General features: G+C 51.7%; 1 protein-coding gene across 8 annotated transcripts in view; it reads right to left on the bottom strand.

Moving 5' to 3' along the window:
- jcada (junctional cadherin 5 associated a) overlaps nucleotides 1-24,346 on the bottom strand; it is a 415,634-nt gene that overhangs the window by 186,781 nt on the left and 204,507 nt on the right. The window contains exon 4 of one of the 8 annotated variants that reach the window (XM_038798244.1): nucleotides 19,842-20,101. The exons of the other annotated variants lie outside the window; for them this stretch is intronic. The gene's annotated coding sequence lies outside the window, so the exon portion shown is untranslated. The remainder of the gene's footprint in view (nucleotides 1-19,841; nucleotides 20,102-24,346) is intronic. 8 annotated transcript variants of the gene reach the window in all.

The raw sequence follows: 24,346 nt of genomic DNA, 5'->3' as shown, positions 1-24,346 counted from the left end.
CACCATACCTAACGTTAGGTATGGTGGTAACAGTGTTAGGTATGGCGGTAACAGTGTTAGGTATGGTGGTAATAGTGTTAGGTATGGCGGTAACAGTGTTCGGTATGGTGGTAGTAGTTTTAGGTATGGTGGTAGCAGTGTTAGGTATGGTGGTAGCAGTGTTAGGTATGGTGTTAACAGTGTTATGTATGGCGGTAACAGTGTTAGGAATTGCGGTAGCAGTGTTAGGTATGGCAGTAGCAGTGTTAGGTATGGCAGTAACAGTGTTAGGTATGGCGGTAGCAGTGTTAGGTAGGGTGGTAACAGTGTTAGGTATGGCGGTAGCAGTGTTAGGTATGGCAGCAAGAGAGTTCGGTATGGCGGTAACAGTGTTAGGTATGGCGGTAACAGTGTTACGTAAGGTAGTAACAGTGTTAAGTATGGCGGTAGCAGTGTTAGGTATGGTGGTAGCAGTGTTAGGTATGGTGGTAACAGTGTTAGGTATGGTGGTAGCAGTGTTAGGTATGGTGGTAGCAGTGTTAGGTATGGTGGTAGCAGTGTTATGTATGGCGTAACAGTGTTAGGTATGGTGGAAAGAGTTTTAGGTATGGCGGTAACAGTGTTAGGTATGGTGGTAACAGTGTTAGGTATGTTGGTAACAGTGTTAAGTATTGCGGTAACAGTGTTAGGTATGGCGGTAGCAGTGTTAGGTATGGCGGTAACAGTGTTAGGTATGGCAGCAAGAGTGTTAGGTATGGTGGTAACAGTGTTAGGTATGGTGGTAGCAGTGTTAGGTATGGTGGTAACAGTGTCAGGTATGGCGGTAACAGTGTTAGGTATGGCAGCAAGAGTGTTAGGTATGGCGGTAGCAGTGTTAGGTATGGTGGTAGCAGTGTTAGGTATGGTGGTAACAGTGTTAGGTATGGTGGTAGCAGTGTTAGGTATGGTGGTAGCAGTGTTAGGCATGGTGGTAGCAGTGTTAGTTATGGTGGTAACAGTGTTAGGTATGGTGGTAACAGTGTTAGGTATGGTGGTAACAGTGTTAGGTATGGTGGTAACAGTGTTAGGTATGGCGGTAAAAGTGTTAGGTATGGCGGTAGCAGTGTTAGGTATGGTGGTAACAATGTTAGGTATGGCGGTAGCATTGTTCGGTATGGCGGTAACAGTGTTAGGTATGGTATGGTATGGTATGTTACCACCATACCTAACGTTAGGTATGGTGGTAACAGTGTTAGGTATGGCGGTAACAGTGTTAGGTATGGTGGTAATAGTGTTAGGTATGGCGGTAACAGTGTTCGGTATGGTGGTAGTAGTTTTAGGTATGGTGGTAGCAGTGTTAGGTATGGTGGTAGCAGTGTTAGGTATGGTGTTAACAGTGTTATGTATGGCGGTAACAGTGTTAGGAATTGCGGTAGCAGTGTTAGGTATGGCAGTAGCAGTGTTAGGTATGGCAGTAACAGTGTTAGGTATGGCGGTAGCAGTGTTAGGTATGGCAGTAGCAGTGTTAGGTATGGTGGTAACAGTGTTAGGTATGGTGGCAACAGTGTTAGGTATGGCGGTAACAGTGTTAGGTATGGTGGTAACTGTGTTAGGTATGGCAGCAAGAGTGTTAGGTATGGCGGTAACAGTGTTAGGTATGGCGGTAGCAGTGTTAGGTATGGTGGTAACAGTGTTAGGTATGGCGGTAACAGTGTTAGGTATGGCGGTAGCAGTGTTAGGTATGGTGGTAACAGTGTTAGGTATGGTGGCAACAGTGTTAGGTATGGTGGTAGCAGTGTTAGGTATGGTGGTAACTGTGTTAGGTATGGTGGCAACAGTGTTAGGTATGGTGGTAGCAGTGTTAGGTATGGTGGTAACTGTGTTAGGTATGGTGGTAACAGTGTTAGGTATGGCAGCAAGAGTGTTAGGTATGGCGGTAACAGTGTTAGGTATGGCGGTAGCAGTGTTAGGTATGGCGGTAGCAGTGTTAGGTATGGTGGTAACAGTGTTAGGTATGGCGGTAGCAGTGTTAGGTATGGTGGTAACAGTGTTAGGTGTGGCGGTAACAGTGTTAGGTATGGTGGTAGCAGTGTTAGGTATGGCGGTAACAGTGTTAGGTGTGGCGGTAACAGTGTTAGGTATGGCGGTAACAGTGTTAGGTATGGTGGTAACAGTGTTAGGTATGACGGTAACAGTGTTAGGTATGGCGGTAGCAGTGTTAGGTATGGTGGTAACAGTGTTAGGTGTGGCGGTAACAGTGTTAGGTATGGTGGTAACAGTGTTAGGTATGGCAGCAAGAGTGTTAGGTATGGTGGTAGCAGTGTTAGGTATGGTGGTAGCAGTGTTAGGTATGGTGGTAGCAGTGTTAGGTATGGTGGTAACTGTGTTAGGTATGGTGGCAACAGCGTTAAGTATGGCGGTAGCAGTGTTAGGTATGGTGGTAACTGTGTTAGGTATGACGGTAACAGTGTTAGGTATGGCGGTAGCAGTGTTAGGTATGGTGGTAACAGTGTTAGGTGTGGCGGTAACAGTGTTAGGTATGGTGGTAACAGTGTTAGGTATGGTGGTAACAGTGTTAGGTATGGTGGCAACAGTGTTAGGTATGGTGGTAGCAGTGTTAGGTATGGTGGTAACTGTGTTAGGTATGGTGGCAACAGTGTTAGGTATGGTGGTAGCAGTGTTAGGTATGGTGGTAACTGTGTTAGGTATGGTGGTAACAGTGTTAGGTATGGCAGCAAGAGTGTTAGGTATGGCGGTAACAGTGTTAGGTATGGCGGTAGCAGTGTTAGGTATGGCGGTAACAGTGTTAGGTATGGCGGTAGCAGTGTTAGGTATGGCGGTAGCAGTGTTAGGTATGGTGGTAACAGTGTTAGGTATGGCGGTAGCAGTGTTAGGTATGGTGGTAACTGTGTTAGGTGTGGCGGTAACAGTGTTAGGTATGGTGGTAGCAGTGTTAGGTATGGCGGTAACAGTGTTAGGTGTGGCGGTAACAGTGTTAGGTATGGCGGTAACAGTGTTAGGTATGGTGGTAACAGTGTTAGGTATGACGGTAACAGTGTTAGGTATGGTGGCAACAGCGTTAGGTATGGCGGTAGCAGTGTTAGGTATGGTGGTAACTGTGTTAGGTATGACGGTAACAGTGTTAGGTATGGCGGTAGCAGTGTTAGGTATGGTGGTAACAGTGTTAGGTGTGGCGGTAACAGTGTTAGGTATGGTGGTAACAGTGTTAGGTATGGTGGTAACAGTGTTAGGTATGGCAGCAAGAGTGTTAGGTATGGCGGTAGCAGTGTTTGGCATTGTGGTAGCAGTGTTAGGTATGGCGGTAACAGTGTTAGGTATGGTGGTAACAGTGTTAGGTATGGCGGTAGCAGTGTTAGGTATGGCGGTAACAGTGTTAGGTGTGGCGGTAACAGTGTTAGGTATGGCGGTAACAGTGTTAGGTGTGGCGGTAACAGTGTTAGGTGTGGCGGTAACAGTGTTAGGTATGGCCATAGCAGTGTTAGGTATGGTGGTAACAGTGTTAGGTGTGGCGGTAACAGTGTTAGGTATGGTGGTAACTGTGTTAGGTATGGTGGTAACAGTGTTAGGTATGGCAGCAAGAGTGTTAGGTATGGTGTTAGCAGTGTTAGGTATGGTGGTAGCAGTGTTAGGTATGGTGGTAGCAGTGTTAGGCATGGCGGTAGCAGTGTTAGTTATGGTGCTAACAGTGTTACTTTTTTTAAAAAAATAATTTTTATTGAAATTTTTACAAAATACAAAATATAAACATCTTAGCTCTATTAACATACAACCACGGTAACACCCCATGAACAATACCCCCCCAGCTTCAAGAGCAACTTCAAACAAAAAGAAAGAACTACAACAAAGTAAAAGAACAAAGAGAAAATAATCCAAACAACAGAGAGATAGCACCCTCCACAAACCCATGTGCACAGTTCTCCCTCCCCCCAATCCTTACCTCTCCCCCCCCCCCTCCCCCCAGGTTGCTGCTGCTGTCGGCCTATTTCCCTACCGTTCCGCCAGGAAGTCACGAAACAGCTGCCACCTCCTGAAAAACTCTTGTACTGATCCCCTCAGGGCAAATTTCACCCTCTCCAATTTAATGAACCCCGCCATATCCGAGATCCAGGCCTCCACGCTTGGGGGCCTCGCATCCTTCCATTGGAGCAAGATCCTCCGCCGGGCTACTAGGGACGCAAAGGCCAGGACCCCGGTCTCTATCGCCTCCTGCACTCCCTACTCCACTGCAACCCCAAAAATTGCGAGTCCCTAGCCTGGCTCGACCCTGGACCCCACCACCCTCGACACCGTCTTTGCTACCCCCTTCCAAAACTCTCCTAACGCTGGGCACGCCCAAAACATATGATCATGGTTCGCTGGGCTCCCCGAGCACCTAGCACACCTGCCCTCGCCCCCGAAAAACCGACTCATCCTCGTCCCAGACATGTGGGCCCTATGCAGCACCTTGAACTGTACGAGGCTAAGCCTCACACAGGAAGAGGAGGAATTTACTCTCTCCAGGGCATCCGCCCACGTCCCCTCCTCAATCTCCTCCCCCAGCTCCTCTTCCCACTTCCCCTTCAGTTCCTCCACCGAGGCCTCGTCTACCTCCTGCATCACCCGGTATATGTCCGAGATCCTCCCTCCGACCCACACCCCCGAGAGCACCCTATCCCGCACTCCCCGTGGGGGCAGCAAGGGGAACCCCTCCACCTGCTGCCTGGAAAACGCCCTCACCTGGATGTACCTAAACATGTTCTCCGGGGGGAGCCCAAACTTCCCCTCCAACTCCCCCAAGCTCGCAAACCTCCCCTCCACAAACAGGTCCCTCAACCTCCTAACCCCTGCCCTGTGCCAGCCCAGAAATCCGCCATCAATCCTCCCTGGGACAAACCGATGGTTCCCCCGTATCGGGACCTCCATCGAGCCCCCCATTTCTCCCCTGTGCCGTCTCCATTGCCCCCAAATTTTGAGGGTAGCCGCCACCACCGGGCTCGTGGTATACCTCGTTGGAGGGAGCGGCAACGGCGCCGTTACCAGCGCTTCCAGGCTCATGCCCACACAAGATGCCGCCTCCATCCTCTTCCACGCTGCCCCCTCCTCGTCCATTACCCACTTACACACCATTGCTGCGTTGGCCGTCCAGTAGTACCCACAGAGATTGGGCAACGCCAGCCCCCCCCATCACTGCCTCGCTCCAGGAACACTCTTCGAACCCTCGGAGTCCCATGCGTCCACACAAATCCCGTGATACTGCTGTTGACCCCCCTGAAAAAGGCCTTCGGGATCAGGATGGGGAGGCACTGGAACAAGAACAAAAACCTCGGGAGCACCGTCATCTTGACGGACTGCACCCTCCCCGCCAGTGACAGCGGTAACATATCCCATCTCTTAAACTCCTCCTCCATCTGCTCCACCAATCTTGTGAGGTTGAGCTTGTGCAGGGCCCCCCAGTTCCCCGCCACCTGGACTCCTAGGTACCTAAAACTCTTCCCTGCCTGCTTCAATGGGAGCCTACCAATCCCCTCCTCTTGATCCCCCGGATGCACCACAAACACCTCACTCTTGCCCAGGTTCAGCTTATACCCCGAGAAACCCCCGAATTCCCCAAGAATCCTCATCACCTCCGGCATCCCCCCCACCGGGTCCGCCACATACAGCAACAGGTCGTCCGCGTACAGTGACACTCGATGCTCCTCCCCACCCCGCACCAGGCCCCTCCAGTTCCCTGACTCCCTCAGTGCCATGGCCAGGCGCTCAATCGGCAACGTGAAGAGCAAGGGGGACAGGGGGCACCCCTGTCTCGTCCCCCGATGCAGCCGAAAGTACTCCGACCTCCTCCTATTCGTGGCTACATTTGCCATCGGGGCCTCGTAGAGCAGCCTCACCCACCGGATAAACCCCTCCCCAAACCCAAACCTCTCCAACACCTCCCACAAGTACTCCCACTCAACCCTATCGAAGGCCTTCTCCGGGTCCAACGCCACCACTATCTCCGCCTCCCCTTCCACCGCCGGCATCATAATGACATTGAGGAGTCTTTGCACGTTTGTGTTCAGCTGCCTTCCCTTCACAAACCCCGTCTGGTCCTCATGTATGACCCCCGGCACACAATCCTCTATTCTAGTGGCCAGGATCTTTGCCAGCAGCTTAGCATCGGCGTTCAGCAGCGAAATCGGCCTATATGATCCACACTGCAGAGGGTCCTTGTCCCGCATCAGGATCAAGGAAATCAGCGCCCGTGACGTAGTTGGGGACAGAGCCCCCCCCCCCTCCCTTGCCTCGTTAAAGGTCCGGACCAACAGGGGGCCCAACAGGTCCAAATACTTTTTATAGAATTCAGCCGGAAACCCGTCCGGCCCTGGCGCCTTCCCCGACTGCATGCTCCCTATCCCTTTGACCACCTCCTCCAACTCGATCGGTGCCCCTAGTCCCTCCACCTCGATCGGCGCCCCTAGTCCCTCCACCTGCTCCTCTTCCACCCTCGGGAATTGCAACTTGTCCAGGAAGCGCCCCATTCCACCCTCCTCCACCTAGGGTTCAGACCGGTACAGTTCCCCATAGAAGTCCCTGAAGACCCCATTGACCTCTACCCCCTCCGCACCACCTTCCCAGCTCTATCCGTCACTTCCCCAATCTCCCTGGCCGCGTCTCGCTTCCGGAGCTGGTGCGCCAGCATCCTGCTTGCCTTCTCCCCGTGTTCATACACCGCCCCCTGTGCTTTCCTCCACTGGGCTTCCGCCTTTCTGGTTGTCAGTAGGTCAAATCTGTCCTGAAGGCTACGCCTCTCCCCCAGCAATCCCTCCTCTGGGGCCTCCGCATATCTCCTATCCACCTGCACCATCTCCCCTATCAGTCTTTCCCTTTCCCTCTGCTCCCCCCTCTCCCTATGGGTTCGGATGGAGATCAATTCCCGCCTCATCACCTCCTTCAATGCCTCCCAGACCGTCCCCACCCGAACCTCCCCGTTATCATTGGCCTCGAGGTATCTCTCAATACACCCCCGGACCCTCCCGGCCACCTCCTCATCTGCCATCAGCCCCACCTCCATGCGCCAGAGCGGACGTTGGTCCCTCTCTTCCCCCAGCCCGAGGTCCATCCAGTGCGGGGCATGATCCGAAATGGCAATGGCAGAGTATTCCACTTCCTCCACCCTCGACACCAGCCCCCTGCTCAGGACAAAAAAAATCAATCCTTGAGTAGGCCTTATGCACATGGGAGAAAAACGAGTATTCTCTGGCCCTTGGCCTCGCAAACCTCCAAGGGTCCACCCCCCCCCCATCTGTTCCATAAATCCCCTCAACACCTTAGCCGCCGCCGACCTCCTGCCCGTCCGGGACTTGGATCGATCCAATGGGGGATCCAGTACTGTGTTAAAGTCTCCCCCCCATGATCAGGCCCCCCGCCTCCAGGTCCGGAATGCGGCCCAACATACGCCGCATGAACCCCGCGTCGTCCCAATTTGGGGCATAAACATTCACCAACACTACCCGCTCCCCCTGCAGCTTGCCACTCACCATCACGTACCTCCCGCCACTGTCAGCCGCCACCTTCAACGCCTCAAACGACACCTTCTTCCCCACCAGGATCGCCACCCCCTTACTCCTCTCATCCAGCCCAGAGTGGAATACTTGGCCCACCCACCCCTTTCTCAGCCAGACCTGGTCCACCACTCTCAGGTGTGTCTCCTGGAGCATGGCCACATCCGCCTTCAGTCCCTTCAGGTGCGCAAATACCCGGGCCCGTTTGACCGGCCCATTCAGCCCCCTCACATTCCAGGTTATCAGCCGGATCCGAGGGCTCCCTGCCCCCTTCCCCTGCCAATTAGCCATACCCCATCCCTTGCCCACCCCCGGCCAGCGTCCCACGCTCTGCCAGTTCCCCACGGCGGCAACTCCCTCCCCCCCCCCCCCCCCCCCCCCCCCCCTCCAGCACCCACTGCGTCCTCCAGCTCCTTCCTGACCGTTTCAGCAGCAACCCGGTATCCCCCCCTCCCCTCCCACCCCAGGCTAGGACCCCTCCTAACCGCGCCCCCCCTCTACAGCACTCCCGTGAGCCAGCTATCGTCTGCTGACCCCGGCGGCTCCCGCCCTACTTTCGGCTCCTCCCAACGTGAGACTGCCCCTCCTCCATTGTGCCCATCAACCAGTCCACCCTCCCCCGCTCCTGCGCGGGAAAAGAAAAACCCGCCCCCTCCCTCTCCCAGCGCGGGAACCCCGCAGAAAGCCCGCGCTTTCGCCCTGCTGGGCCCCGCCTCCTCCAGGGCCACTCCCATTGTCAGTCCCCCCCACTAGCTCCCCAAACACCCCGTTTACCCCTCAGTCCGAACCCGTCCACCCAACTTCTGCTTGAAAACCCATTAAAAAAAAACACCCGTACGACCTCACCCCACCCACCCTAAGGCAACCCCACATCTTACCCTAAACTCCGCAAATACACATACAGTATAAATAAATACAGTATTCTACAGCATCCCCCATCCGGGGGACCCTCAGTTTGTGTCCAGTTTCTCGGCTTGCACGAAGGCCCACGCCTCCTCCGGGGACTCAAAGTAGTGGTGTCGATCCTTATAGGTGACCCACAGACGTGCCGGCTGCAGCATTCCAAATTTCACCTTCCGTCTGTGGAGCACCGCCTTCGTCTGGTTAAACCCGGCCCTCCGCCTTGCCACTTCCGCACTCCAGTCCTGGAAGATCCGCACCTCCGTGTTCTCCCACTTGCTGCTCCGCTCCTTCTTGGCCCACCGGAGCACACACTCACGATCCACGAACCGGTGGAACCTCACCAACACCACCCGCAGCGGCTCGTTCGGCTTGGGCCTCCTAGCCAGAATTCTGTGGGCCCCCTCCAACTCCAGGGGCCCCTGGAAGGACCCAGCCCCCATCAGCGAGTTCAGCATCACCACCACATAGGCCGCTAGGTCCGACCCCTCCAGCCCCTCCGTGAGGCCCAGGATCCGTAAATTCTTCCTCCTCGACCGGTTGTCCAACTCCTCAAACCGCTCCTGCCATCTTTTATGGAGCTCCTCGTGCACCTCCACCTTCCCCACCATGGCCACGACCTCGTCCTCCCTCTCAGCGGCCTGCTGCTGCAGCTCCCGGATCGCAGCCCCCTGGGCCGTCTGGGTCTCCATCAGTTCCCTGTTGGTTACCTTGATGGACTCCAGCAGCTCCACTTTCAAATCCTGGAAGCAGCGCAGCAGAGTCATCTGCTGCTCTTGGACCCACTTCTTCAGCTCCTCAAAACTTTCGCCGGCCGCCATTTTCTCCCGAATCTCTCCCTGCCCCGCTCCTGGTCTGCACCATGGGACCACTGGGGCGACTCCTGGCCACTTCCCCCGTCGGGATTTGCCTCCTCAGCTCCGTTGGGGGCCTTTAAAAAAGCCCCGAAGTCTGTTGATCTCGGGAGCCGCCGAACATGCGGCTCAGCTGTTCATTGCCGCCACCGGACGTTTGCACTAACAGTGTTACCTATGGTGGTAGCAGTGTTCGGTATGGTGGTAGCAGTGTTAGGTATGGCGGTAGCAGTGTTAGGTATGGCGGTAGCAGTGTTAGGTATGGTGATAACAGTGTTAGGTATGGCAGTAACAGTGTTAGGTATGGCGGTAACAGTGTTAGGTATGGTGGTAACAGTGTTAGGTATGGTGGTAGCCATGTTAGGTATGGTGGTAGCAGTGTTAGGTATGGTGATAACAGTGTTAGGTATGGCAGTAACAGTGTTAGGTATGGCGGCAACAGTATTAGGTATGGTGGTAGCAGTGTTAGGTATGGCCATAGCAGTGTTAGGTATGGCGGCAACAGTGTTAGGTATGGTGGTAACAGTGTTAGGTATGGCGGTAACTATGTTCAGTATGGCGGCAACTATGTTCAGTGTGGCGGCAACAGAGTTAGGTTTTTTTTTTACATAGAATTTTACAGTGCAGAAGAAGGCCATTCGGCCCATCGAGTCTGCACCGGCTCAAGGTCAACACCTCCCCCTATCCCAATAACCCAGTAACCCAGTAACCCCACCCAACACTAAGGGCAATTTTGGACACTAAGGGCAATTTATCATGGCCAATCCACCTAACCTGCCCATCTTTGGACTGTGGGAGGAAACCGGAGCACCCGGAGGAAACCAACGCACACACGGGGAGGACGTGCAGACTCCGCACAGACAGTGACCCAAGCCGGAATCGAACCTGGGACCCTGGAGCTGTGAAGCCATTGTGCTATCCATAAATGCTACCGTGCTGCCGTATGGTGGTAACAGTGCTTGGTATGGCGGTAACAGTGTTAGGTATGGCGGTAACAGTGTGAGGTATGGCGGTAACAGTGTTAGGTATGGTGGTAACAGTGTTAGGTATGGTGGTAACAGTGTTAGGTATGGCGGTAGCAGTGTTAGGTATGGCAGCAACAGTGTTAGGTATGGCTGTAACAGTGTTAGGTATGGCAGCAACAGTGTTAGGTATGGCAGCAACAGTGTTAGGTATGGCGGTAACAGTGTTAGGTATGGTGGTAACAGTGTTCAGTATGGCGGTAGCAATGTTAGGTATGGCGGCAAGAGTGTTAGGTATGGTGGTAACAGTATTAGGTATGGCGGTAACAGTGTTAGGTATGGCGGTGGCAGTGTAAGGTATGGCGGTAACAGTGTTAGGTACGGCGGTAGCAGTGTTAGGTATGGCTGTAACAGTGTTAGGTATGGTGGTAACAGTGTTAGGTATGGCGGTAACAGTGTTAGGTATGGTGGTAACAGTGTTAGGTATGATGGTAGCAGTGTTAGCTTTGGCGTAACAGTGTTAGGTATGGTGGTAGCAATGTTAGGTATGATGGTAGCAGTGTTAGGTATGGCGATAGCAGTGTTAGGTATGGTGGTAGCAATGTTAGGTATGGCGGTAACAGTGTTAGGTATGGTGGTAACAGTGTTAGGTATGGTGGTAACAGTGTTATGTATGGTGGTAGCAGTGTTAGGTATGGCAGTAACAGTGTTAGGTATGGTGGTAACAGTGTTGGGTATGGCGGTAGCAGTGTTAGGTATGGCAGTAGCAGTGTTAGGTATGGTGGTAACAGTGCCCAATATTGCAGGAGCAGTGCCAAGCGTGGAGGTATAATGTCAAATATGGTCGTAGATGTTCCAGGTTTGACAGTATTGTGCCAAATACAGCAGTAGCAATGCCAGAAAAGAAAGTTTTGAAAATGGATATGGCCAATTATTCCTCTGGTTGATACAGCCACAGCCTCCAGGGTACCATGTGTGGCTTGGCTGTGCGGGGGGGTAGGGGGGGTGGGGTGGGGGGGGGGGGGGGGGGGAGAGGAAAACAATGGTCAGTCAGATTGCACGGTACCAGGTCTTTTCCACAGTGACCCTGAAATCTGCCTACCACCAGCTCCCCATCCGCAAGGCGGACCGCCAATTCACTACGTTCGAAGCAGACGGCCGCCGTTACCATTTGGACCAAATGGTTGACCGGTACAGGCTGCGGGCCAACTTCCCGTACCCAGATAACGTCACCATCTGCGGCCACGACCACCAGGACCACGACGCTAACGATCTCAAATTTCTCCACACCGCCAAACTCCCTTAATTTCATGTACAATACGGAGAAGTGCATGTTCCGCACCAACCGCTTAGCCATCCTTGACTATGTTATGTAAAATGGAGTTCTAGGGCCCGACCCCGACCGCATGCGCCCCCTCATGGAACTCCCCGTCCCCATGGTCCTGAAACGATGCCTGGGGTTTTTCTCCTATTATGCCCAGTGGGACTCTAACTATGCGGACAAGGACCGCCGACTCATTCACTCCGCAGTTTTCCCCCTGACGGCTGAGGCCCGCCAGGCCTTCAACCGCATCAAGGCAGACATCGCCACGGCTGCGATGCATGCGGTCAACGAGGCCCTCCCTTTCCAGGTTGAGAGCGATGCATCGGATGTCACTCTGGCCGCCAGCCTCAACCAGGCAGGCAGACCCGTGGCATTCTTTTCCCGCACCCTCCATGCCTCTGAAATTCGGTACTCTGTCGAAATGGAGGCCGAAGCCTTCGTGGAAGCTGTTCGGCATTGGAGGCATTATCTGGCCGGCAGGAGATTCACTCTCCTCACTGACCAAAGGTCAATTGCCTTCATGTTTAACACTACGCAGGGGGCAAGATCAAAAATTATAAAATCTTAAGGTGGTGAATCGAGCTCTTCACCTACAATTACGAGATTTTGTATCGTCCCAGGAAGCACGAGCTCCCTGATGCCCTATCCCGAGGTACATGTGCCAGTGCACAGGTAGACCGACTCCGGGCCCTACACGATGGTCTCTGTCACCCAGGGGTCACCCGGTTCTTTCGCTTCATAAAGGCCTGCAACCTGCCCTACTCCATTGCGGAGGTCAGGGCTGTCACCAGAGACTGCCAGGTCTGCGCGGAGTGCAAACCGCACTTCTACCGGCCAGACCGAGCGCACCTAGTGAAGGCCTCCCGTCCCATTGAATGCCTCAGCATGGACTTCAAAGGGCCCCTCCCCTCCACCAACCGAAACACACACTTCCTGAACGTGGTCGATGTGTACTCCCGATTCCCCTTTGCCATCCCATGCCCCGATATGAAGTCTGCCACGGTTATTAAAGCACTCAACAGCATCTTCGCCCTGTTCGGTTTCTCCGCTTACGTCCACAGCGACCGGGGATCCTCCTTTATGAGTGATGAGCTGCGTCAGTTCCTGCTCAGCAAGGGCATTGCCTCGAGCAGGACGACCAACTACAACCCCCGGGGATACGGGCAGGTGGAGAGGGAGAACGGGATGGTCTAAAAGGCCGTCCTGCTGGCCCTGTGGTCTAAAAATCACCCAGTCTCCCGCTGGCAGGAGGTCCTCCCCGACGCGCTCCACTCCATTCGATCATTACTCTGCACTGCAACTAATGAAACCCCCCATGAACGTCTCCTTGCCTTCCCCAGGAAGTCCACCTCCGGGGTTTCGCTTCCAACATGACTGGCAGCTCCTGGGCGCGTCCTCCTCCGCATACACATGTGGATCCACAAGGCAGACCTGTTGGTCGAAAGGGTACAACTACTGCACGCGAACCCGCAGTACGCCACGTGGCGTACCCCCACGGGCGCCAGGACACAGTCTCCCCCCAGGACCTGGCACCAGCGGTGGATCAAGGCACACGACTGGCTGAATTTGTAAATTTTCACCAAACTGTAAACTTTAATTTTTCACCAAACTAAATTTTTCCACCACCCCGCTGGACTCTTTTTTAACATGGGGTGAATGTGGTCGTCACCACTGATTGTATAATAGTTGTAACGATGATTATTAGAAGTAATACGGTAAGGCTCCTGTACTACAGGTAAGGGGGTAGGTCCCTGCCTGCTGGCTCCGCCCAGTAGGCGGAGTATAAATGTGTGTGCACACCCGAGCTGCTTCCATTCTGGTAGCAGCTGCAGGAGGCCACACATCTCTGCTTAATAAAGCCTCGATTACTCTCTACTCTCGTCTCATCGTAATTGATAGTGCATCACTTTATATATGTTTTATGGCAGTAACAGTGTCAGGTATGATAACTGATGTGCAATATAGCAACAAATATTATTACCATTCAAACATACTCACTTAACGTTCAGAAAAAGACATACCTGATCTAATTCTTTACATTTTCCTATCTTAAGTTGTCAACCGTGGCTGAGTGACAACACTCTCAACTCTTGAGTCTGGAGGTTGTGGATTATTGAGCCTTGAGCTCCTGATCAACTCTGACATTTCAGTCCACTAATGAGGGAATACTCCAGTCTTAAGAGGTGACATTTTTACAAAGACTCCGAGGCATGTTAAAGATTTTATGGTGCTGTTCAAAGACGAGCAGTTGAGTCTTCCCTGATGTTCTGGCCAATATTTACCGCTCAACCAACATTGCTGAAGCAGACTTATAGCCATTTCTTAATGAATTTCTGGTTGTGGGCATTTGGTGTGTCAAATTTGGCCCTCCTCTTTCCAACATTTCAAAAGTGACCACAACTCAAAAGTATGTCATTGGCCGCAAGGAACTTTGGGACGAACCTACGTCATGAAAGGTAGGATGTCAAAATGTTTCTTTCTTCTCTCTTGGATCAGTAAATGTCATTAATACCGAGTATTGAGAATGCTGTATCAGAGATCTGATAGTTAAAAAGCACTTAAAACACAGGAACAGGTCATTCAACGCATGCTCCATATGAGTCTTCCTCCACCTTTCTTCAGCTAACCATCAAAATATCCTAATTTTCCTTTCTGCCTCATGTGTTTATTCCCCCCCCCCCCCTTCCCCCCCAGTAATAGCCAAAGAAAAAACATTTGCTGCTGTGGTTTAGTCCCCACACATTCAGCATTTGGCATTATAATGCAGAATCTGTTGCATCTGCCTGCATGGAACAGCTGTATCATGGCTCAGTTTTTCCTAAACATGAAGTACTTCAATTTAGAATAAATGTAGGTTTTTGGGAACCGCAAGTTACCTGGTTCGTCTTTTATATAGTTGTTGCATTTGCACATGAACGGCCATTAAACCCACCACAGAAAGATGGGGGGCAGGGGAGGGGGTTGGATATGCCGACGAGGCTTGTCGATGGGGGGAGGGGGTCCACATACCCGGTACTCTGATCTCTTTGGAGCGAGTTCCTGGCCTAATGAGGCCCGCCCTGGCAGAGTGACAGTGTAAACCACAACCACTCATTTTTTTTATGTGTAAGAGGCTCACGGTTCTGTGGGAAAACTGGGGCGGGATTCGCTGGCTTTCCGCCAGCAGTGCACCACAGCCCCGCGGGATTCCCAATGGCGTGGGGTGGCCTCAATGGGAAATCCCATCGACAAGCCACAGGAGTAGACATTCTCGCTGCTAGTGAACGGCGCGGCCAGGTTCTCCACCCTCGCTCGCAGTTGTAGCTGGGCAGACTCGCAACGGAAAATCCAGCTCCTGGTCGGTGCACTCGGGAGGTTACACGCTGGTTTTCTGTCTGAAACCAACACTTCGCACAATTCTGGTTAGATACCCCTCAAAGACTTTTTTCATTTCTCTCTACCTTGGGATCATATCAAATAAGTAACTGATCAGAATTATGCAGTCGGCTGGATAAGGATCCAACTGTTTTTATTTCCTGCAATAGAGTTCCACTGGGATGAATGTTTATGTTGAGTCTATATTGCTGGACATGATGTGGAGATGCCGGCGTTGGACTGGGGTGAGCACAGTAAGAAGTCTTACAACACCAGGTTAAAGTTCAACAGGTTTGTTTCAAACACTAGCTTTCGGAGCACTGCTCCTTCCTCAGGTGAATGAAGAGGTATTCACCTGAAGAAGAAGCAGTGCTCTGAAAGCTAGTGTTTGAAACAAACATGTTAGACTTTAACCTAGTGTTGTAAGACTTCTTACTATATTGCTGGAGGCATCTTTAAACTCCTTGATACTCCCAATCTTAAACAATACACAGAATTACATAGAATTTACAACCACAAAAAAAGGTAACTTGTTTTTACTAGTGTTTATGCTGTACATGAGCCTCTTCCCACCTTACTCTATCTACTCTATCTCACCCTGTCTTCTGTCTTCCCCCAATGACCTTCTCCTTTAATTAATCTATGCTATTCACCTCACCTACGTGATGTGATAGCAGTTCCATGTTCCATATTCCAACCATTTTCTGACTGGATTATCAGTTACAATCTTGCATTCATGACCCTTGGAGCCAGATTTTCATGGAAGAGGTGGGCTGGTTGAGTTGGGAAACTTTTCGACTCTGGTCCAGAGAGAGAGGTGCAAAGCAGCAATGCAGATGGACGATGGCAAGACTGGCGGGCTGGAACTCCTGCCTTCATTTATTGAGACATCAGCCAGTTGAATTTCAGGCCCTCACCCCCTCACCCCCACTCACCTCACATGCTCTGCACATACCCTCATATCTCCCATATGTCCTTGATGCCCCCTGTAGCCCCCATGCCCCCTCCATTCCCCTATATACACCAGGCAGTCTCCATATTCATCTCCATGCCCGCCCCCATGTATCCCCATAACCAATATGGGGGTGGGCACGGTAGCATAGTGGTTAGCACAGTTGCTTCACAACTTCAGGGTCCCAGGTTCGATTCCCGGCTTGGGACACTGTCTGTGCGGTGTCTGCACGTTCTGCCCGTGTCTGGGTGGGTTTCCTCTGGGTGCTCCGGTTCCCTCCCACAGTCCAAAGATTGTGCAGGTTAGGTGGATTGGCCATGCTAAATTGCCCTTAGTGTCCAAAAAGGAAGGGTTGGGTTGGGTGGGGTTACTGGTATAGGGTGGGGATGTGGGTTTAGGTAGGGTGCTGTTTCCAAGAGCTGGTGCATCCTCGATGGGCCGAGTAGCCTCCTTCTGCACTGTAAATTCTATGATTCTATGACTCTATAATATCCACTATAGGTAGACCTCAGAAGCCCTGTCTTTTTATGCCTTTGAAATGGTTATGAAAAAGACGAACTTGTAAAAACCTATTAAAGCTCTCACTCAAACATATCATATGAAAAAATCTGTCAATCAATGAAGCCAAAATAAAATATTTCCCCTCAAGCTATCATTCTATTTTAAAACCAAACAAATGTCTATTCAGTAATCACATCAAAAAACAGATAATCCTTTAATGACTTCTTAAAACTGACAACAAACTGTCCACACAGCTCTTTGTAGTGGTAGTTGTTTTGTAGGTTTTAAAATTCATCCAAGCAGTCATAATGACTCTAGCTGTTTAGCCTATTGAAATTGCAAAAGCAGATAGCATTGCATTTTCCTAGGCTACTCCAGATGGAGTCAATGCAGTCCAGGAGAAGGTATCTGCTTTTTTTCGGTAAGTGGAAGCTGCTGAAGTTTCTTTTTCAATTTAATCACTTCAGGTCATGGCTCTCAGTTCCTAAGCACTGTTTTCTTTAGTTTTGAATGCATAGTAGCATCTTTTTCATTGGGAATATACTCCAAAGCACCTCAACATTTACACAATGCTGGTCAATGTAATGGTCGAGGACAGAGCTCGATTATCAATCACTGCATAAAAATGCATCTATCTTGAGGGGAGGTGGTGATATAGCAATAATGTCACAGGAGTAGTGATCCAGAGCCCAGGCTAATGCCCTGGGGGCACAGGTCCAAATCGCACCATGGCAGCTAGTGGAATTTAAATTCAATTAATAAGTATGCAATTTTAAAAAAGGTCATCTCAGTAATAGTGACCATGAAACCATTGTTGATTGTCATAAAAATGTATTTGGTGGACTCCACACTTGAGGGAAGAATATCTGCCATCCTTACCTGGCCTACATGTGACTCCAAACCAACAGCAATGTGGTTGACTCTTAAATGCCCTCTGAAAAGTCATCAAACCAAGTTCAACCTCTCCTCATAGATAATGCCCTCCGTACCAGGGAACATCCTGGTAAATCTCTTCTGCGCCCTCTCTAAAGCCTCCACATCCTTCTAGTAGTGTGGCGACCAGAATTGAACACTATACTCCAAGTGTGGCCTAACTAAGGTTCTATACAGCTGCAACATGACTTGCCAATTTTTATACTCAATGCCACGGCCAATGAAGGTAAGGATGCCGTATGCCTTCTTGACTACCTTCCCCACCTGTGTTTCCCCTTTCAGTGATCTGTAGACCTGTACACCTAGATCTCTCTGACTGTCAATACTCTTGAGGGTTCTACCATTCACTGTATATTCCTTACCTGTATTAGACCTTCCAAAATGCATTACATCTCATTTGTTTGGATTAAACTCCTTCTGCGATCTCTCCGTCCAAGTCTCCAAACGATCTAAATCCTGCTGCATCCTCTGTCAGTCCTCATCGCTATCCGCTATTCCACCAACCTTTGTGTCATCCGCAAGCTTACACAGCCCTCCAATCAGAAAAGCACCCTTCCATTGCTACTTTCTCTATGACCTTCTATGGCCGAGCCAGTTCTGTATCAATCTTGCCAGCTCACCTCTGATCCCCTGTGACTTCACCCATAGCTCGAGCAGCGAGAACCACAACGCTATGAAACGGCACCTGGGTTAGATAGGGGGCTTCAGCGAGGAATGTGCGGCTGAGGCCACGCATAGCCCTGTTTTGTGCACTGAGGAGCTCCACTCGCCGGAACTCCTGGCCAGACCGGCTCCTCGGAGATCGGGCCACCAGTTTGAAAGGGTGCCCCAAACTCTAAGTGAGCTTGAGGGTTCCCCACATCCCCCACCCACGGGCAATGTCACACCCACATACATAGGCATTACCACCCCCCCCCCCCCCACCCCCCACCCCCCCTCCCAAGTGAGATCACCCCAATATGGGGTTGCTGAGGGCCCCCATTTTAGGGCTTTCCAAGCCCCCTTTCGAGCCCCCCCCCCCCCTTTCAGGACCGCCACCCTTCATCTCTCCCAATCTTCCAGAAGCACCTTCATACAAGCCCTTCACCACCCCCCAACCTTCATACTTCCTTTCATGGGCATGGACTCCCTAGGCTCTGACCCCTTGGCAGTGCCAAGGTGCCTGGGTGCCATGGGTAGAGCCAGAGTGCCACCCTGCGCTGTCCCTGACCACTCAGGGGCCTCTAATGGCCAGAGGGGTGGGGTGGGGGGGGTGGGGGGGGAGACCCTCCAAGCAACGTTCTGCCTGGTCCACGTGGGGACCAGTACTAATTGGCACATGGCTGGGGTCTCATTGAGGAGGCCAATAGATGTCTGGAGCCGGTTAGATTTGGCATCAGCACAGTTAAGTGGGTTTGTAGCTGTGCGACACTGGGTCCCACCCATTGGGCTAGTTAGATCTCGCGAGGTGTAACAACCGTCGGGAATCCTGGACAAGGCCTCTCCTGGCATTTACAGGCTCCAATTTTGGCGGGATGCGGCTCCAATTCCAGCGGGACACGTCCGGTAGATGGCGCCCTAGGCATATTCACTCACAGCACCCTGTTCTTTGCAAATAAAAGAACATGTGCAGTCATTCTCCAGTTCATTCAAATGGCAATGCCTTGACCAGTCAGAATTGACCAGCCTGGTTTTGAATTTAAACAAAAGCTCAGTAGTTAACTGTTCCCTGGTCCGTTCACCATGGCAATGCCTCTACCAATCAGGGTCCATTTTCCCACCAACCAACACTCTCTTCTCGGGCAGAATAAATTGGTGTTGCCTTTAAGGTTTGGTATTCTTGGGAATCTGACCTGATGAGTGCAAGCCGTAAAAGCTTCAGCAGCATGACATTTTATGAGCATTACTTAAAGGGGGGAAATTCTCCACAAGTTGGAGTCATTCCTAATACAAAGGAAGCTGGTTGTGGCTGTTAAAAGTCAATCATCTCAGTCCCAGAATAACGCTGCAGGAATATCTCTGGGGAGTGCCCTAGACCTATCCATCTTCAGCTACTTCATACAGTCAGAATCTTAAGGTCAGTCATAAGGTCAGAACAGGGATGTTTGCTGAAGATTGCACAATGTTCAGTATCATTCCTGACTCTTCAGATACAGAAGCAGTCAGTGTCCATCTAAAGCAAAACCTGGACAACATCCAGGCTGGACAAAAAAGTGCAAAGTAACATTCGCTCCATACATATGCCAAGAAATGACCATCTCCATCGAGGAAGTTACCATTGGTCAGAAACTTAACTGAACTAGCCATATAAATACTGTGGCTACAAGAGCAGGTCAGAGGCTGAGAATTCTGTGGCGAGTAATTCACCTCCTGACTCCCCAAAGCCTGTCCATAATCTACAATGTGCAAGTGTGATGGAGTACTCCATGTGCCTGGATGAATGCATCTCCAACAATAGTCAAGAAGCTTGACACCATCCAGGACACAGCAACCTGTTTGATTGGCAGCCACCCGCCACCTTAAACATCCACTCCCTCCACACTGATGCACTGCAGCAACTCACCAAGACTCCTTTGACAGTACCTTGCAAAGCCACGACCTCCCGCACCTGGAAAGACAAGGGCAGCAGATGCATTGGAACGCCAAGTTCCCCTTCAAGCCACACACCATTCCAACTTGGAAATACATCGCCTTTCCTTTAATATCGCTGGGTCAAAATCATGGAACTTCTTTCCAAATAGCAGTTTGTGTGTGCTTACGCCATGTGGACTGTAGCAGTTTAAGAACGTGCCTTAGTACCTCCTTCTCAAGGGCAATTAGGGATGGCCAATGAATGCCCACACCTGGAAAAGAATGAGTTGAACTTACAGTGCAGCATCTAAATATTGAAACTCAATTTCTTTGTACTTCAAGGCCTATCAATGAAAGAATTCCAGGTGAAAGTGGTTATTTTCATTTGCTTCCCTATTTGGGCTCCCTCATGGTTCACACCTCCACTGAAGGAGCCCAACTCCACTCAAGTTATGAGGGAAGGGGGAGTGGAGGTGGTGGTTGGGAGTTGTGGGCGGTGGGAGGGGAGAGTAGGTTGAACTACACACCTCCACAATGGAGCTGGCTAAGATGGGAGTGGAATATGTGAACTGACTGCCCGCACCCTTGTCCTCCGCTTGCACAAATTGCCAGAAACACGAATGGCGACAGGCATCCCGGAATTTGGTCATGCAGGCCATCCTTAATGAGCTTCTGAATCAGCCTGACTCAGTAAAATTCTGGGCCCTGGTTTTGGACACCCCCACAGCCAGAAACATCTTCTCCAGATTGATTCTATCAAATTTACTTCACAATTTTAAATACCTCAATTACATGACCCCTCAGCCTTTTGCTTTCTGGACAACCGCAACCTGATCAGTTTTTCCGAGCCGTGACTCATACATTCTCAGTTCTGGAGTTCCCTAATGCATTTTCTCTAATGGTTCCATATTCTTTTGTAATGGAAAACAAAAATTGTGAAAAGAAAGAAGAATGTGGTCAAGCCAAGGTTATGTACAAATTTAAATTAATAGGTCTGAGTTTCAATTATCATTGTCTGGAAATGAACTCTCATGCTCAGTTTACATTTTCGATGGCCTTGTTATTTTGCATTGCTATGTTTAATGATTTACGAATCTGTACACCTAGATCCTTTGCTCACTACTCCATTTGGACTTTTCATTTCCAAGAAGTATTGGGTCTCTTATTTCTTACACCATAATCCACTCCTCATATAGTATGTGCTGAAATTAATTTGCCATTTACTTGTAGGGCTGGTTTCTCTGCCGCCGGCTGCCAGTAGTGGAGTTCCAGATGCGGCAGAGAATCCAGCATCATCTAAAAAACGGGGGTGGAGCCCACTGATGCTCCAGTCCTCCAATGGCATTGAGGTTCACGCCCCACGTCAGCAGAATGATACAAAAAGGTCAAATTGGCCCTCTTTCATCCTATTAATGGGCTGAACAGGAGCCTGTGTGAATTTCCGGTCCTCTGGGCCGGGATTCACGTGAGTGAGAATTGGTGCAGGTATTTCCCAATGTAGCCCTGGTGCAATGGACCTCGTGGTGGGCCAAGAGGTAACTCTTTAAAGGAGTCACCCGCAAAGTCCACTACAGCCTCCCCCCCTACAATGAAAATCCTTCCCACCCCACCCCAACTATACCAACCACCCCACCAGACCTCCCCACCAGAGACCCCCGCATTACAGAGACCCCCACCAGGGATCCCCATAAGAGTGACCGCTTTGTGGTGGTCTGCAGTACCCCTTCAGAGGATCACTTTGTGGTGGTCTGCTGTGCCCTCCACAACCTGGCACAGCAACGGGGCAACGTGCTGGAAGTGGAGGAGGAGAAACATGTGACCACATCAGAGTAGGAGGATGATGAGGAGCTGGACCAGGAGGGGATGGAGCATGAGCACGAGGAGGACACGTGGGTGCAGCCAGAGGATGGAGCATATTGGGTAGCGGTAAGGGTCCGACATGCCTGGAGGACCGGGTTGGCCCTCATCCTTGCCCACTTCTCATAGAATATGACTCTATCCATCATGTCTCCCTCTCATCACATATGACCCACCATCCACCCCACAGGTATCCCCTCCATTCACCCAGTCTACCTCATACTCCCCACTCCCTTCCCACCCGAACATTCCCCCACCCATTTCCCGCCCCCTTCCCCATCCCCATCCCCACCCATTGCCCTGTTCCACCCTCCCAGGCTTTGTGCTACATCAAGGGTGATGTAACGCCTGTGGTGGCACTGTCAGCGGGTCAATATAAAAGGCAGGAGTAGTGATGATAACCTGCTGTGAGCTGAGCTCTGGTGCTCCTCAGTCTATCCCATAGTCTGACTCCTGCCTGTCTGCTGAGTGCACGCTCACACCAATCACACGCCTTGGAGATGGGTAGGCAGCAGATCCAGGACCTTGGTGCCAGGGGCCTAGGGACAGGAGAGGGAAGAGGGCAACTGGGGGAGGGGGTGTAGGCCAGCCCGCAGTACGGAATAACGTGACGGAAGCTTCACATGTCTTGGGTGTAATGCGGTTTAATGTTGTACAATTGTGACCCCAACTGTCCCTAACCCCCCATGTTGCCGCTCCCCTTCCCCCTCAGTTCCCTCTCAATGATCCTCTATCTGCTTAGCTCTCCATGCTCTACCTCTACGTCTAGGTGTGCCCCAGGATGCACATCAGAGGTGGGGGCAGCTGAACTGCCTGCTGCGTCCTGTGGCCTTTGATGCCCTCGGCCAGCGGCTTGTGGAGAGCCTGGGCCGGAGGATCCTGGCCCAGTTTTATCCGCATGCCGTGCCATGTCACCCCGTTCCACAAGCTGACCCCAAGATGCATCGTTTTCACAGAGCGGGAACACTCGGGAGAGCTAGCGACCGCTATCGTCACCCCATAGGGAGGCTCTGAGTCGGTCTTTAGCATTCCCCCTACTGTTCGGTGCCGTAGGGTCCTGGGGGTCAGCTCTGGAAGATGGGGCAGCTGTGTGGAGGGGATCCGGATGCCCCATGTCACCTGGCTCTGGCAGATCCCCATTGCTCACAGCATGCCTTTGATGCCTGCAGCCTCTATGATGGGGCCATGCTCTGCAGTACTTCACCAATGTCCACCTGCACCTGGGACATGGTCCTCAGCGACCAAGACATGCTCTGGGGTGCCTCAGCTCAGCCCCCACCTGAAACTGGGACATGTTGCGCAGAACCCATCAACGTCGAACTGAGATCAGAACATGCTCCACAGCCACACTAAGCAGAACATCATTGCTCGAAAAAGCTATCTTTGCCCCACAAGCCTGCTTCCTTCTAAACTCTCTAGGGCTTCCCTGATCCCTTTCTGTTAATATGTTAGACCTCCAACCAACAGGTGGCAGTAGAACTACACCATGTGACACTGCAACCTTGGGGAGTCAGGGTGAGGCGTCGTCGTGGATAGTCGTGTTTAGTATTAGCTCTTGTATTCTAGTTGTTAACAGTTTGTTAGTAGTATTAGTATTGTTTTCTACCTACGCTATTGTAATTTAATAAACCTTAACTAGTCACGAACGGGGTAGACAATTGAATGCCAACGTGCGGAGGCTCCTGAATGTTATGATGATGGCGCCGGTGGCTGGGGAGTCAGAAATAGTGGCGTCCATGGATGCGGAGAAAGCTTTTGATAGGGTGGAGTGGAGTCATCTGTGGGAGGTGTTGCGGAGGTTTGGGTTTGGTGAGGGGTTCATTAGCTGGGTGAGGTTGCTGTAAAGCTCCCCGGTGGCGAGTGTGGTGACGAATGGGAGGAGGTCAGAGGACTTTCGGCTTTCCAGAGGGACGAGGCAGGGGTGCCCCTTGTCTCCCCTGCTCTTTGCGTTAGCAATTGAGCCCCTGGCCATGGCGCTGAGGGACTCGAAGAGCTGGAGGGGGATTCTGCTGTATGCAGATGATCTGCTGCTGTATGTCGCGGACCCGGCTGAGGGGATGCCAGAGGTGCTGAGGATACTTGAGTTTGGGGACTTTTCGGGATATAAGCTAAATGTGGGGAAAAGCGAGCTGTTTGTCCTGCACCCGGGGGGGGGGGGGGGGGGGGGGGGGGGGGGGGTCTTGGGGTCCACGTGGCTAGGACCTGGGGGGCTATGCATAGGCTTAACTTTTCGCGGCTGGTGGGGCAGATGGAGGAGGAGTTCAGGAGTTGGGATGCGCTGCCGCTCTCGTTGGCAGGCAGGGTCCAGTCGGTTAAACTGACGGTGCTCCCGAGGTTTTTGTTTCTTTTCCAGTGCCTCCCCATATTGATCCCAAAGGCTTTATTCAGAAGGGTGAATAAGTCGATTCTGGGGTTCGTGTGGGCGCGGAAGGCCCCGAGAGTAAGGTGGGTATTTTTGGAGCGAAGAAGGGAGGTACAGGGCCTGGCGCTGCCCAATCTGTGTGGATATTATTGGGCGGCGAACGTGGCGATAATTCGCAGGTGGGTGACGGAAGGGGAGGGTGACGCATGGAAGAGACTGGAGGTAGCGTCCTGTGCGGGTACGAGTCTGGAGGCCTTGGTGACGGCCCCACTTCCACTCCCCCCGGCAAAGTACTCCA

Source organism: Scyliorhinus canicula, chromosome 5 (genome assembly GCF_902713615.1).
Source record: "Scyliorhinus canicula chromosome 5, sScyCan1.1, whole genome shotgun sequence".
Taxonomy (NCBI): domain Eukaryota; kingdom Metazoa; phylum Chordata; class Chondrichthyes; order Carcharhiniformes; family Scyliorhinidae; genus Scyliorhinus; species Scyliorhinus canicula.
Note: the sequence above shows the minus strand (reverse complement) of the source record. Positions and strands in the feature narration are given on the sequence as shown.